The sequence below is a fragment of the Agrilus planipennis genome, unplaced genomic scaffold (genome assembly GCF_000699045.2).
Source record: "Agrilus planipennis isolate EAB-ADULT unplaced genomic scaffold, Apla_2.0 scaffold73, whole genome shotgun sequence".
NCBI classification, from domain to species: domain Eukaryota; kingdom Metazoa; phylum Arthropoda; class Insecta; order Coleoptera; family Buprestidae; genus Agrilus; species Agrilus planipennis.
This window is the reverse complement of record NW_020439682.1, coordinates 161,347-177,397: the sequence shown is the minus strand read 5'-3', so window position 1 is coordinate 177,397 and position 16,051 is coordinate 161,347. Positions and strand designations below refer to the sequence as shown.

The window sequence follows — 16,051 nt, the reverse complement described above, 5'->3', positions numbered from 1 at the left end:
TCTTTCTGAAATTATTTTATCTTTAATTTACTGAAGTACTGAAGTGCACTATAAATATATATTTATTTTCGATAGATAAAATAGGTAAGTAGTCTTAATTATCGGAGTTAATATGAACGGGGGGGGGGGAACTCGGCTAGTACCCGGGAGGGAATTCGACTATCTATATTTTAACCAAAACTACTTGCGGGAGGGAATTCGGCACCATCGGAGTCAGATCCTCTAACTGAGATTGTACAAAAAGAGAAGTTTCGAATAAAGTAAGATATCAGAAATTAAAGATGAATACGAAATTAAACCGGGTTAAATGATTACGGTAATTCATCTACCTATTTATTTTTATAAGGACGATTGAAACTTCATTTGATAAAATTAGTCGTTAGTTCAATTCGCAAGATTTTGATCGTAAAATTTGCAAATTCCTGAACACGGGTGTAATCGCTAACGTATCAACTCAAACTGGAGTGGAAAGTCGGCGTTATGTTGACGATTGCGTCAAATAAAACGGGACCGTTCGAAATGCAGATGTTTCGGGAAGCAAGAGGGTCGTAATAAATAACTTAGATAGGCACATGCAGGGCAAGATCGTTCAGATGAATGAAATCAGGAAATATTGCTATTTGAGATAAGCCGCGCGTTACAAATCGATGCCTCCCTCGTATCGAATTCGAAATCGATTCCTTCGAAAAGGGACAACTTTGCAAACGTATGGAACGGGAAAGAAAATACGAATGTCATAAAACTACCAGACTTCTGCTGAATAATCCCATCTATGTTAGTTTCTATTAAATAGCTAATAATATCGATCCTAACTAAATCCTATATGTTTTACGTATGTACAGTGACGGCTAAGGAGGGGGGGGGGACAAGGCAGTTGGTGCTCAGAGTGCCGAACTCTAAGGGACGCTAAGCGATGCACATTAATAAAATTTTTGTTCTTGTAATAATGTGTGGCTATGCGCGCAAAGGAAGACTAAATGTAAAAAATTGAATGGCTTTAAATGTCTATAGTCGGTGTATTGTTGGTTGCACATACATGAAAGGTAACCTATTTCCATATTCATGATATTTTCTTTCAATAAGATTCTATAAAAAAAGGCAGAAGTCTGGGTTTTGATCCTAATTCACTGTTGATTTTGATCTTATTTTGATTTCATTTTGATCATGTTCTAGTTTAAGTGTGGGTCTTGTTTTGGTTTTGGTCTTGACATAACAGGCAATAATAATACCCTTGGTTTTAAAGTCTAAAAAAGACTATAACCAAATTTAAGACCACAAGGTCATTATTAAGTTTGCTCAAGGTTAGAAAGCTTCCAATGACTATTAAGCCTGAAAGCTTAATGTCTGTTCAGAGTTGTTTGCCTCGATTTTAGTCTCGAAACCTAGTTAAATTTCGTCATTAACTGTTGTTTTAGGCAAATGGGGTAATTAAATAACTTCATGGTAGGCAGATATTTTCTATTATACGAGGGAACCAGGTATTCGTGAATTATTCACTCGAATAGAAATAAACTGAATTTAAATTTTGCTCATTGCTTGTAGAGAAACGCCATTACTCGGGTTAATTAAGATGGTATTTGTAATTTAAATTAACTTGAACAAACTGTATTAGGACACGTTGAAGGAATCGATAATATAAATATGTACAGGCAAACTGGAAATATATGAAGGAGCAGAACAAGAAAATTAAGAATATGCAAATTTCACTGATTGCTACATTTAACGGAAAATATTTTGTCACCGCGGCCATTATTCTTCGACACATTTACGTCTACACTTGAAGGAATTTTTAATACTATTCAGATTTTAGATTGCATAGGTATTTGAAAATAAATAAAAGTAAAACTAAAATACTGGTATGCAAGGGAAGAAAAAGTAGGGAAAGAGCGAATATAAAGATAGGAGACGAAAAATTAGAAGANTATATTTACGTATATGAAGTATATTTCTCTCTGTTATACTTGACGAAAATTTTATTATATTTTGTACCCATATACTCTTTCCGTTACCATAATTTCTACATAAAAACTTTACGGTCTTTTAGCAGTTTTATATTCAAAAATATGTTCGGTATTATATATTTACCAGCGGTTTTGGGCTTTTTAGCATCTTCAGTTTTGGTAATGATTTCTGGACTTAAAGCTTACCCTATCAAATTATTGTTCTAACGTCAATATTTGTTCAAATGCCGGAGACTCTTGTATTCTACTGGCTCCTGTATATTGTTTCAATACTAGTTTGCATAGTTTGCTCATTATTCAAACATTCTACTAATCCTCTCTTCGCATGAATCCATTTGAAATATAATCATAGCACTACAACGTCTGCACAAGTTTAATTACAAACAAAAAATGTACAAGTACCTACTCAATAACATTTATAACTAAAACGATGACAACAATCTACGGTTTATTTGAAACATTTGTGTTAATAAATTTAAAGAGAAAATTCAAATCTAGTTTTTTCGCAGTATGTACAGTATTAAAGTTGAAATTAATTTAATCATACAAGTTTGAATTATGCTTACATACTTTACTGTATCTGATTATAGGTATCTATTAGGAAGTCAGATAAGTCAGGATGGAAGGAGTAGTAGGGATATAAAGCAGAGGATAGCGCAGGGTCGTGTCGCCTTCGTTCGTTCGAAATGTGGTGTTATAGGCGAATTCTCATCATTCGTGGGTAGAAAAGGTTAGAAATGAAGAGGTATCGGAAAGAATAGGAGAACAGAGGACTCTATGGAAGTCAATAAACAATAGGCGAGATAGGTTGGTAGGACAACTTCTCAGGCATGAAGGTCTAGTCAGAGACGTATTAGATGCAGAAACAGGAGTTAGGAGGGGTAGAGGTAGACCTAGATTAGATTACTCTTCGCAAATAGTTAGGGATGTGGGCTGTTCTAGTTTTAGGTAAATGCGAAGTTTAGTTCAGGATAGGAAAGAGTGGAGGTACGTGTCCAACCAGTCTTAGGACTGATGACCTTATGATGATGAGGCATTTGTGAAGGCTATTTCGATCTCTTTGGACCTCATCAGCACGCCGATTAGCATGCCATTATTAGGTAAACAATACTTCATTGTAAAATAGGAAAGCGAATACATATAACATTGTCGTAACATAAGGTAAATAAATCATCTGAACTCAGCATTGATTTATGTTCAAAGTTTCAGTGAGAAAGTAGTAATTAGGGAACTAATATTAAATGAGGGCTGTGAAACGGGGATGTAAGTATTACAGTGTTAACTGTAAAGCATTAAAAAACTATTAATTTACGCCAGAAATCTAGCAAAGTTTCATAAACTGTGGCATAACTTATGAAAGGAACTGGGTAATTGCAGTTTCTTATACCTACATATAATTTATATTCTGCTGAAAACAAATGCAAAAGCTGGTCAGAATAAACCACCGAGATGATTCAAATTGCAGGGACCCATCCTGCTGTCTTGCTATGAATAACGACCTAGCAAATGGCACATTTTTCGAGCAATATTTCAACGGAAATATAGAAAACTTTAAAAACGTTCCAGAATTTTTATCCATTTACTTAATATGTGCATTCTTACTGCGCCTCTTCATAATTTGCACCGTTTACACGAGTAGATATATTAAAAATTATTAATTACACAATGTCAATTAAAAATTACCTAAATAGAAGTGGCAAATAAGACAGGAATTACTTTAATGGACAAGGAATATAAAATATATGCGGAAATTATAAGAAGAAGATTGGGAGAACAAGTGGTAGAAAATAAAGTACAAAGCGAAACGCAGTCTGGATTTAGGGAGGGACGAGGAACAATAGATGCTATTTATATATTAATAAACACAATATGNTTGTAGTAATTGAGTAATAATTTTTTAAACCAAATCAGCTGGTCAATACAAATGACATATTTGACGCAAATGGGAACAGAAAACCCGAGAAACCATTAGTAACTTAATCGTATAAATATGGAAGTCAATAAAAAAAAGACGAAATAGATTGGTAGGAGTAAAGATAAACGATAAAGAGACTATTTGGGGAAGTAAGAATAAGAAAAGGAGATAAGATGGAATATTAGGAAGAATTTGGGGAATTGGACAAAAACTATGTACAGATGACTGGTAGAGAAGAATGACATTATTCAATTCACTAGTCAAAAGTGTATTGTTGTATGGAGTAGAAACATGGGGATGAAAAGAGTACAAAGCTTTAGAAAATATAGGAAATAAATACATAAAGTGGATTTTAAACATAGAAAAAAATACACCGGATTATATTCTATAGGGGAAACGAAATGTGATAAGATGGTAGAAGAAACAAGAAGGAGAGTAGTAAGATACGAAGAAAAAATAAAAGGATTGCGGGAAGAAGATATAAGGAAAATAAATATGATAAGGAGAGAGCAAAAGCCCTAAGAGAGATACCTATAATGATAAGTCAGGAGCAATCAGAGGAGTGGAGAAGAAAAATAATGGATATAGGGAACATGGTAAAGAAGAGGGAAAGACTTAAGGAGTAAACATAAGTAAAAATATGCGAAAGAGTTGAAAGAATTTTTGTGGGATGCGTGGCAAGGGGACTTATTACCGGAATATTTGAAGGACGGAAAGGATATAGTAGTAATTGCGAGATTTAGAAAGGGAAATGAATGTAATGGATGAAAGAACAGAACAGAAAATGGAGAATATTTGGAACAGAGAGCGAGACATTAACACATGTTTTAGAAGAGGGTATAAAAGGTAAGGTAAGGGAAGAATGTAGAAAATTGAAAAATGAGAATGGTAGAGGGCTGAAAATATTAAAAGAAATTTTAAACAAAAGAGAAAGGGTAGAGGATGGTAGTTAACAAGAAGGGGTCTAAAAAAAAGTTACTTTTTTGGTTAGATGATAGCATTTGATAGATAGATTTGCATTTTTGCTTTTGTTATTAGTGTACGTTTTAGAAAGGATATGGGATATTTTTGGTTTTTTGTTCTTTTTTGTACTAAGAGGAACAAGAACGAAGGGTGGGGGGTTAGCTTTTTGTTTAAATATTTGTAGAGGTATATTATGACTTAAGGTTTTAATAAAACATTATATAGAAGTGACAAATATTTATGAGGTATGTTAAAATCAAATTTAACAAAAGATGAACTTCCAAAACAAGTAGGATTATTTAAATTAGTAATAATATGTAAAGAAATTCAAAAAAGTTTTCTTAAGAGACAAGTTAAATCTAAACTCATTTGAAACAACGTTCTCCATTTGGATTTACAATTAGATACAATACATAACAGGAATATTAAATTATTAAACGGAATTTTTTGAAAGCGTTACCTTATACAAACATTTAATATCGTTACCTATTTATTATACGCCCACAAAAGAGCTTGTTGCGATTGAAATGAATTTCTAAGGATAAATTATTAAATAGATTAATCCATAAATGGAAAAAGAAGTGAAAGCAGTGAGTTTAATAACATTGAAATTCCGATATTAAACTTTCCAAATTAAAACATAAACCAATTAAAATAAACGATAAAAAGTAGTATTACTAACATTCAAAAAAATGTACTAACTGTATATATATACCGTTTGAAATGAAAGGGAGAAAGCACTGATATGGCGAGGAAAATCTGATTTTCTTATGTATACCATACAACTCACAATACATACACAGTACGGTAAACTTTGTTTACTAACTTTACTAACAAAAAAACAAAAACTGTTAATCTGGTTGAAAATGCCCTTTTATTTCGAGAATGATCAGTTTATAACAAGTTTACAGCAATCCCAAAATTACTAGTAGAATGCAACTAGATTTAAAACACTGCAGGTTTAGGAACAAACAACAGTTTTAGTAACTTGCTGGAAGCTGTACTTTTTTTCTGACAAAGAAACTCTTCCTACAGTTTTAGATTAATTTCCGAATAAAACAACAATTAAAAAAAAACTTTTACTGTATCATAGAATAGCAATGGCAAATGTTCAGCTTAGCATGTTATAGGTGTGGTGTAAAATAGGGCATAATAATATGTAAGTTGAAGAAAATCGAATTGGAACTGTTAGTGTTTTTGAAAATGAATATATTAAGGAATCTATTATGTATTCAGATTAAAGTAGGAATCAATTGCAAAAGAATGAAATTTGTTGAATTTGAATAATTATACAAAAGATTGAGAAAATAAAATTTAACTTATATACCACAGAAAAAACCTACCCTTAAAATGATATTAAGAAGGAATTAGAGTTGTTGACATCTTGGAGTTACTAAGTGAAACTTAAGTACTGAAAGGATTAGAGAAAAGTACAAGTAATAAAGTTATTTCCACAGAGTTCAATAGCTAGCGAAGTAGACATGGGCGTAGCTATAGTTTTTCTTAGGGGGGGGATTTTTAACATCCATAAAAACTATATATATCGACCTACAATGTCTAATTCAAGTAAAGAAATTCAAATTTTATTCAATAAATAAGTAATGAACATTTCTGCGTAATTTATTAATTTCAATTTTTTAAATGGTTAATCCAATACTTGCAATTGGATGATCAAGTATTCATGAGGTTTAAAATGTTTAGGTTATCGGCTTAAAAGCATATGTTTTTAAATTTTAAGCCGATGTCTTTCATAATATATTTCCAAGGAGGGGGGGGCACTGCCCCCCTTGTCCCTACCTTTCTACGTCTATGGATGTAGACGTAGAGAGAATGGGATGATAAATCTAATACTAACAAATAAAGTAGCGTAGCCTATCTTCAGCTTCCTTTCTAATACATTCCAGGACCGGATTTTCCCTCAATGTTGCCCTAGGCATAGTAAAAAAGGTGCCCCATTACCCATATTCCACACAAAATTGATGATGGTGCAGAATATTTTTTAACTGTCCGCTATAAAAACCACTAATTTTTTAAAATCAGTTGATCCGTTCGAGAATATTGTTGACGAAAAATATCGAAAACAATTTTTTTTCTTATGAAACGACATTTGAATATGTAGTGAAATCGAGATATGGTATTCAGCTATCTCTTCATTTAAAAAATAATAAGTTTATTTGTAAATCCATACTGTTTTAAGCATTTCTGATAGTGCAATTTTTTTCTCAAGCACCGAATTTTGACGCCCCTGGGGAACTTACCGCCCTGGACACTAGCCCCTAGTGTAAGTCCAGCGCCGATACTTTCGTTTGTCAGTATTCTGTCCTATCGAGATTTTGACCAATTACAATTTTAGATTGACTGTCGGGATTTTGGGAGCGACCGGTGTGCTTTACTTATCAGCTTCCAGTAAATAATGAGCACATCTTTTTAAACTTTTTATTTTGTTTTCATACCAAATGACACATGCAATCTGCGACAGGAAAATGAAAAAAAAAAAAAAACGGTCAATAATCCAATTCTTGAAATCAGAAGCCTTGCAATTTAGTTCGTGTTTTATATGCAACGAACCATCATAATTTAAAGAAGAAAAGGCGACATCGTTCTTTACCAGCAGCAAATTGCCAACTAGCAAATCAAAAGTTATTGGAGCATTAATAACAACTGGACTTCGAAAAGGCCCATTATTCTATAGAATTTGACCTTTCCGGAGGGACTGGAAGTTTAAAAGAAAATTCGTGAACGAACAAAATGCCAAACCAATAATAAAATCTATTTTAAAAACAGAAAGGGTTTAATCTAACGACTAACAAATTCAATTCCATTAGCCAATCCATCCACATTTAAAATTTAATAAAAATCCTGCCCTGTTATTAACGGTTTGACACGGAGACACGTGTGCCCATTTATTCTTTTGAAAAGGAAAGTGAAATTCATTTTATGCCTATTTCGTAAATACCTACTAAAGCTAAATAATCTATTTCTGATTTTGATGTAATGTTATATTTATAGACGAAAATAAAAACAGAATTTCACTTTTATACGCTCTTAAACTTGTATAACACTAAAAAAGTGTTTTCATGTGGGGGCGGATTATTCGATATATCAAAATATAGAATTCCACAGAAACAAATAATGAAGAGATTTTATCCCTTAAGTTTAACATCGTAGAATTAAGAAGAGAATAATAATAAGAATTAGTCGATTGTTATAAAAAGGTTATTTTCCGCGTTAAAACATGGTTAATGGTTTCTGTGTTAACGCGTTCGGGGAAGGACTAATTCACGGATTTTCGTAATTCCGCTTACAAGCTATCGTTGCTACGAAATTTAGGCTTTTCCGAAAAGAACATTGAACAAAAACTGTTACTGTTACCGCGCTGATGACTACAATTCGTCGTCCTTCACCCCCGTATAATGGCCGCGATCGCGTTAAGCACAAGAAAATCGAAATCGCAGGACAAAAAGGCCCGTTATCGTTAATCTAATGACTCGGCGATTTTCCTTGTCGTTTTCCAATGTGAAACTTATGTGGGAAAGTCCTTTTGATTAGGTTTCGTTAGTTTCTTGTAATAACGGTCAGACCCTAAACACCCATGTACGCTTCCACTTTACGTAAAATTGGCGGCTGAATGAAGCGAATGGAGTTCGAAGGTACGCGATCGCTTATTGATAAAACTTATACCATGAATATAATGTAACGCATTATCGTTAAACCTAAAACGCGTATGTACTCACTTCAGTTGTATTTCCATGACAATAACGAAAAACACGAAAAGTTTTGGTTGGAAAATTATTTTACAGATTACACAATAATTATTTTACCATACTGTGCGATTTGCAGAAGGAACAATTTTAAATCTCTAAAATAATTTTACATTTAAAGGTTGTGTTTTTTATTAATTAAATTCTAGGATTGGGTACTACTTATTAGAGTTATTCTTAGCTATGGTAAAAATTAATCACGGTGAAGCATGATCAAATTATGAATAAATTATCGCAATTAGTTCGTTTCTAATATTATGCTACTTTTTACTACTATGTATTAGTTAAACCTAAACGAAATAACATGCGATATATCTAAAGTACAGTGTAAACTCTATATAACGACACTTAAGGGACTGAACATTTTTTGGCGTTATAAAGAGTGGTCGTTAAATGGAGAGAAATAAAAGATATTATTTTACTATTCTATAATAATATGCATTTACCAATATAGTACACATTTTGCACACGAACATTATTATTCATACATTGCGTATAGCCTGTTATCTTCGTCTGATGTTTTTTGCTGCTCCAATATTTTAATTGTATTTTGTTACGTATCTTACTCATATCTTGAGATACTGCTGGATCAATTTGATTATATAAAAAGTATTTTTTTAATAGTTTCGCTGCATCAAGTGCTTGTTTGATGCTTGGTGGAGGGACAGGATCGTCTTCTTCAACAACGTACACAGCTGCAGCTCTTATCTATTTCGGCAACTTAGAAAGTACTGCTTAATGATTTATAATGCCGCATTGCTGTCGTTAAATAGAATGAGCGTGAGTGTAATATTGTATAGAAAACAATGTAAACCAACCAAAGTCAAGCAATTTCGACGTTTTAAGGAGTTTGTCGTTAAATCGAGTGGCGTTATAAAGAGTTTACACTGTATTTAACTTCTAAGAAAGAATTGACCTTTAAAGTATATATCGAAAGCTCAGTCCTGTATAAAATAAAAGCTAAAGCGATGTATGTAATTCCTTTTAGATTCGTACTGTGTCATGTAGTATAAAAGGCTATCTACCCCCCGAGATTTTCTCTAACAGGAAACTTACGGATTTACCGTTTGCTGTAGTAGATGTAATTTTAAAGTAGTACAGTTGTCAAAAACAGGGCCAACTCTAATTAATGTTCGCTTACCTCTTCTCTTACCGTAATAAAATTATACGTGGATATATTTTCCTTTTCAAAATTCCTCGCGACCGAAGTACGTTACAAACCGTAAGAAAGCTCCAAGTTCCACATCCGCTTTTCTTTTTGTGTGTTTAAGTGTATGTGTGGAGTAGTGGTCCTTAAGAAGAAGCTCTTCTTGGAAAATTCAAATGTAAATGAGCCCGCAGTTCTTCTGGCGACCGAGTTTTCTCTTTAGCAATCTTATTCATTATTCTGAGTATTCCTGGTTTCGCCCGGTTGAGGACATTACATTGGCATTGTAGTATTAGAATGTGGTTCTCCCGTCGTCGCCGAAATCCTCGCGAAACATCTCAACTTGTTTCGGAATTAACTGTTAAACAATGCCGTGCGCGAATATACAACGGCGGTAATTTTGTTCGACTAAGTTTCAAATGTTCACCACCCATTGTATTTCTAATAGTTAGACAATTGGTCAGATGAGTCGTTAGACGACGAGGCAGCTTGCTTTTATGAGCAAATTATCGCCAAATTACCGCCTTATTCGGGCAACAATGTGAAAGTTCTTACTCAACATGATGCCACGATTTGGGCCTTAGCCAAGGCGACTAACCGCCCAAATTTTAACCTTCGTGATAAAGACATCAATTAGGTACCCCCTTTAGTACATTCATAAAATTAAATGCATCAATATTCATGTACATATCTAGGGTTGCCAGATGGTTGAAACCCACTGCGATCATGGGAGTACCCAGGGGGGAAGAGGGGGGCGACTGCCCCCCTGGAAATCTCGTATATGAACTCGCCTAATCACTAATCAAAGTGTAAACGGGGCCTTGTATGCTCACTTTTGAATAAAATAGTAGAAGTCGAATTTAATGATTAAAATAAAATATAAATGCATACTCAAATTTACTTTTATTTATTTAAAGATGTTTGGGAGGTACAATCGGAGACAAGAGTACATAAAATTAGAAATTCGTAAATAATTAGGTTTTGCAGCATATCATGAGGTAAATAAATGCTATCTATACTAAAAAAAAGTATACGGTTTGAGAGAAAATTTGGAATTTGACCAAAAACTTTGAATAAAATAAGAAATAACGAATAATATGGAAAATTTTTAACTGACTTTTGGCAGTGAATATGCCTTGATTTCAACTTCGAAACAAAAAAATATTTAGTTTCAATCTCTATTAATAATGAGCGTAAAACTTTTTAATATGTTTAAATAATAATTAAAACTTTAAAATTGCATTTATTTCAGACAATTATAAATATTATCATTATATTATCAAGTAAAAACGAGATTTTCAGCTAATTTTTCATTTTTTCCTCGATAACCATTTAGTGAATTTGAATAACCTTACGCTAAAGTGATTCTCCAGAGTTCAAGTTACTTATTATAAAAGTTTGAAATTTCTGGTAGCTTTTTTTCTGTTAATAAAAATAAATTTAATCTGTTCGGTTAACGAATCTCCATAAAATGACGTGTAAAATTACAATTTTTTAAAACTTCAATAACTTTTTAAAGGTTTAGTAAATCGATTTGTAATTTTTACAGGAGTTTTAGAATTGAATGAGGAACGTTTTTCTAAATCTTTATTTATTTCGTAGCATTCGGACATACCTCCCAAACATCCTTAACTACCTATAAAGCAGGATCATTTGCGGCTGTTTGCCCTACATATACCTAATGCTTCATGACCTGAAAAAAATCTGACTTGCTCCCCACTAGGGCAGAAGCTGGGTACGCCTATGACTGCGATAGTCCTGAAATCCGAGAGTATGTCCCGGGACTCAGAATTTACAAAAACGTCCCCGAAAATTAATGTTGCATCTGTGAATCAATACATATGTTAACGGAAATGTGTGTAATTCGTCATTGTACACAATTCCTAGGAAATATATGTAATTTCTAAAATAGCCCGAAAATGTGTAAAATAAATTATATTAGACACATTTCTTAGGAAATCTATACACTTCCTAAATAGCAATCGGAAATGTATTACGGGCAATACTAAATAGGTAATACGGAAGGCTGTTTTGACCTACCTATATCTATTTGTGACGTCATTGTTTGATTAGGGAAGTTTATGACAGACTCAAGTTCCTTTAATCTTTAAAGCCCTTGCTCGCCGGGGGAAGGCTGATATGTTACCTATATGTTAGAATAATGTGACGAGTTATCTTTGTTTCAGCAAGCACGATGACCTTGAATTTTTAGTATGTTGTAGAGGTGATAATGCTGATCATTTTCATTATCATGTTGGGCGCGGAGATCATAATGAAGCATACTTTTCGAAGACATTATTCCAACATATCAGCCCGACTTCGGCAGGCAGAAGTATTAAAGAAACTCCAGTCTGTCACAAATCTATCTAATAATCATACAATAACGTCACTAATGCATATACATCAAGCAATTACACTAGAACTGCGTAAACACTCTCATTCTTAGTTTACTAACGTGTTTTATTCATTTTATTCACAGAAAGCATTTGTTTTACATATTTCCTAGTACAATATCGGAATTTTATACAATTCCTAGGAAACGTATACATTTCCTAGGATATGTGTGTATTAAAAAATCTTCGAAACTTCCTAGATTTCATACATTTCCGTTAACATATACACTACATATTTGACCTGAAAAATGGGCTAATGTTCAACTGGAATTTCGGAAGCTCTCGACATTCACATCGAAATTGATTTAGACAAACTTTTCACCGAATTGCCGTTTTGAGGAATGTTTATGACAGCATTTTAAATGTTGATGAAACAAATGGTAAAATGTGGGCAGACTTTTTGAACAAAGAAAGTCCTCCAAATATCGGATGGATAATCTTGTTTATTACATTGATACCAAGCCAATGTTTAATCTAAAGTTCAACTTATGGACGAGCACCGGAGGGCCAAAAACTTATTGCAACTGCCGGAACAGGTGATAAATATAACTAAACAATTTAATTATATTTGATAAACAACATAATTTAGAGTATATCATGTTTGGCCTGCTGTTTAACCCTGCTTCTTGACCATAAACCCTTGTATCAATGGATTCACAACCAGCGTATTCTTGGGCGTCTCATTACTTACTTTCAAATAATTACCAATTATATTCTAAAGCGACGTTTGTTTTGATAAATCTGGTTTTGTTTGATCAGATCAATATCACCCTCTGTGTTTCAATTTTTTAAATTATATTTTCTTCCCTTTGGGTTTTATTTACATATGTATATATACTAAGAAGTACTTACACGTGAAAAAACAACATTTCCTAATTTCTAACCGATATTCTGATTTTATTTTCACTTGTTTTATTATCAAAAATTGTAACTGAATTTTCACATTCATTTTATTCCCATAATAAAACTCAAATTTCACAAATGTGTTAGTTTGGATTATAATAATAAAAAAAAATAATAACAACTCAGACGAGGGCGCTGGCCTCGAATTTCTATCTCCGATTTCACACAGAAGCTCTATAAGAGAATCCACTACACATTTCTCACATTTCCTTCGACTACAAAATTATTCGAATTATTACGATTACCGCAATATCTCATTAATGTATCTATCAAAAAAAAAACTTAACAATAAGAAAAGGTTTTTGAACATCGGAGAAACTTTAACGAATAATAGTGTTGACCCGAGTCGAAAAATTGGGACTCATTTTATCCTCAAATGAACTATTTAGACTCATTTTTTCCTCATTTAGACGTTTTTAATCTCAGATACCTCAATAAGTTTTCATAAGACTCATCACATTGGATTCTAAAAAGTCTCATTTTATTCTCAATGTCTGCAATCCTATGGCAATAGTCCTCAATTTAACCTCAACAAGAAAAGAATGAGACTTTTTGAAGACAAAATGAGGTTTCCTAAATAATCTTTACTCCTCAAAAGTCTCATTTTGTCCTGATACGGGAAAACCGCGGATAAAATGAGACTTTTGAGTCTTGTAGTTTGAAATATCCCTAAAAATTCTATTGAGATCAAATGAGGACAAAATGAGTCCCAATTTTTTGACTCGGGGAAAGAGCTCTCGTGACATGTTGAAGTTCCTTTTCCCTGTAAAATTTATCGAGAGGGTTGTTTTCGCATTTCCTTCGTTGTTGAATTTTCACTAAAGGTTTCACGAAGAGAAAGTGGCTTTGGACGACGTAAGGGTTTCGTTGATTTTCTTTTTTTTTTTTTTAGGAAAGACGTCTTCCTCGACATGCCTAACAAATGACTAACACGGACAGTTAAAAACACGCGGTTCGCTTTGATACATGGTCGTCAATATTTCATGAAAAGCGCAACCTTTTTTCGGGACACAAGTTTTCTAGCCGCATTCAGACCAAAAGCCATCATTCACTGTGCGATCTCTATACGTACAATTGCTTTTTCCTTGTTGTCCGACACACAAAAGAATAGCGACAGAAAAACTCCCACCATTTCTTAATGCAATGTAAATTTGAACTAGATTTTATTGTAAGTATTATTGTATACATCTGAAGTAGACGCAGTATAGCGAAACGATGGTCACGCGAGTTAAATACGCTAACCAATATAATACTTTTATTTTGTACGCAATACTTTTCCAAAGAATAATTTTAGTATAGTAGAGAATTTGGAAAGTCGTAAGTCCTAAGACTGGTTGGACACGTACCTCCACTCTTTCCTATCCTGAGTTAATCTTCACATTTCCATAAAACTAGAACATCCCAAATTCTTAACTATTTACGAATAGTAATCTAATCAAGGCCTATCTCTACCCCTCCTAGCTTCCGTTTCTGCCTCTAATATGTCTCTGACTAGACCTTCATGTCTGAGAAGGTGTCCTACTAACCTATCTAGCCTATTTCTTATTGTCTTCCACAGAGTCCTCTATTCTTCTATTCTTTTTAATGCCTCTTCATTTTTAACCTTCTCAATCCACGGTATCCTCATCATTCGCTTGTAACAACACATTTCCAACACTTCTATCTTTTTTACGCAGCGCCCATTGTTCATGTTTCGCACCCGTACAAAGTCGCGCTCCAAATATACACCTTTAACAATCTCGACCCTACGCTATCCTCTACTTTATATCCCTACTAGTTCTTCCGTCCTAACTTATCTGACCTCCTAGGTACCTAAAATCGGCCACTTCTTCAAATCTTTGGTCTCATATTTTTATATTCGCTCTTTCCCTACTTTTTCTTCCCTTCCGTACCAGTATTTTTGTTTTACTTTACTGTTTGTCAATACCACTTCCATTTATTTTATTACAAACTAATTAATAATGGATGATGCTTTTATTCATTGATTGAATAAAAAGTATTTACTTGAAAACACAAAAAAGAGCAACTTTTATACTTCGTTAAAGCAGTGAATAAAATTACTTTTTTTTATTATTACTTTTAGTTTCATGTGTCAATGCCGAACTTCATAAAATGATACTAAACTGAAACCAACTTATTCCTTAATTAATTAACTTAATTACTATATGTATCAATTTGTCATTTACATTTAAAGCAGCGGCAAAAACCTAAAATTTATAATAATCCATTAGACTCTGGTAAAATTCAAACTTACAGTAAAGTTTTGGCGCGTATTTAATAAATAGAAAATCAGTTTAAAAGGTCTGTCACTTACTTGGGTTATTTATTTACGTTGCTGGATGAAAAACGATTCCTATTCTTCACTTTTCACACTTTTAGAAGTTAGTTTGTTCACTTTCACGAAAAAATGTGCGGGTTCAATTCGGACACTGTATGAGCGATCTGCTAACGCGAAATCATTCTACAGTACAATATTTGTATGTGGCAGGACGAAAGATACTCTGTAGCACAAACGCGACGACGGACGTCGGTGCGGCGTCTGCGTACCAGCGACGCCAAAGCAAAAACTACCATCGGTACTGCCAGTTATATTAGCGAGCACTAACTAAACATCAAAGTGAGCGTCTATAAGAGCAACATTCTCGAAGAAGAAGGCCGTCAGCTTCCATCAGGGGCGTCGAGACGCTGTTCGAGGACCCATTTTACTGTCTATAGCAATAGCAACCCATTCTATACGTCGGGGGGCTTTACGTTTGTTTTCTGACTAAGAATCTGAAAGATAACATGATCTAAAAGGGTGTACAAAACATAAAATAATCAAAAGTAACACAATAGTTGAGTTACGAACAGCTTTTATTGAACCATAATAAATTATTTCGGTAGACATATTGTTCTTTTTTCAAATTTAAACTTGCACTAATTACAGATTATGTTCTACCACGTAATTTCCAAGAGGGACCGAAATAATTATTGTTGTTTAATAAAAACTACTCGTAACTGAATTGCTG

General features: G+C 33.4%; 1 protein-coding gene across 1 annotated transcript in view; it reads right to left on the bottom strand.

Annotated features, from left to right (window-relative positions):
* LOC108732420 (zwei Ig domain protein zig-8) overlaps window positions 1-15,811 on the bottom strand; it is a 74,299-nt gene extending 58,488 nt beyond the window's left edge. Inside the window, exon 1 of the mRNA XM_018463214.1 lies at window positions 15,358-15,811. The gene's annotated coding sequence lies outside the window, so the exon portion shown is untranslated. The remainder of the gene's footprint in view (window positions 1-15,357) is intronic.
* Window positions 15,812-16,051: the final 240 nt, after the last annotated feature.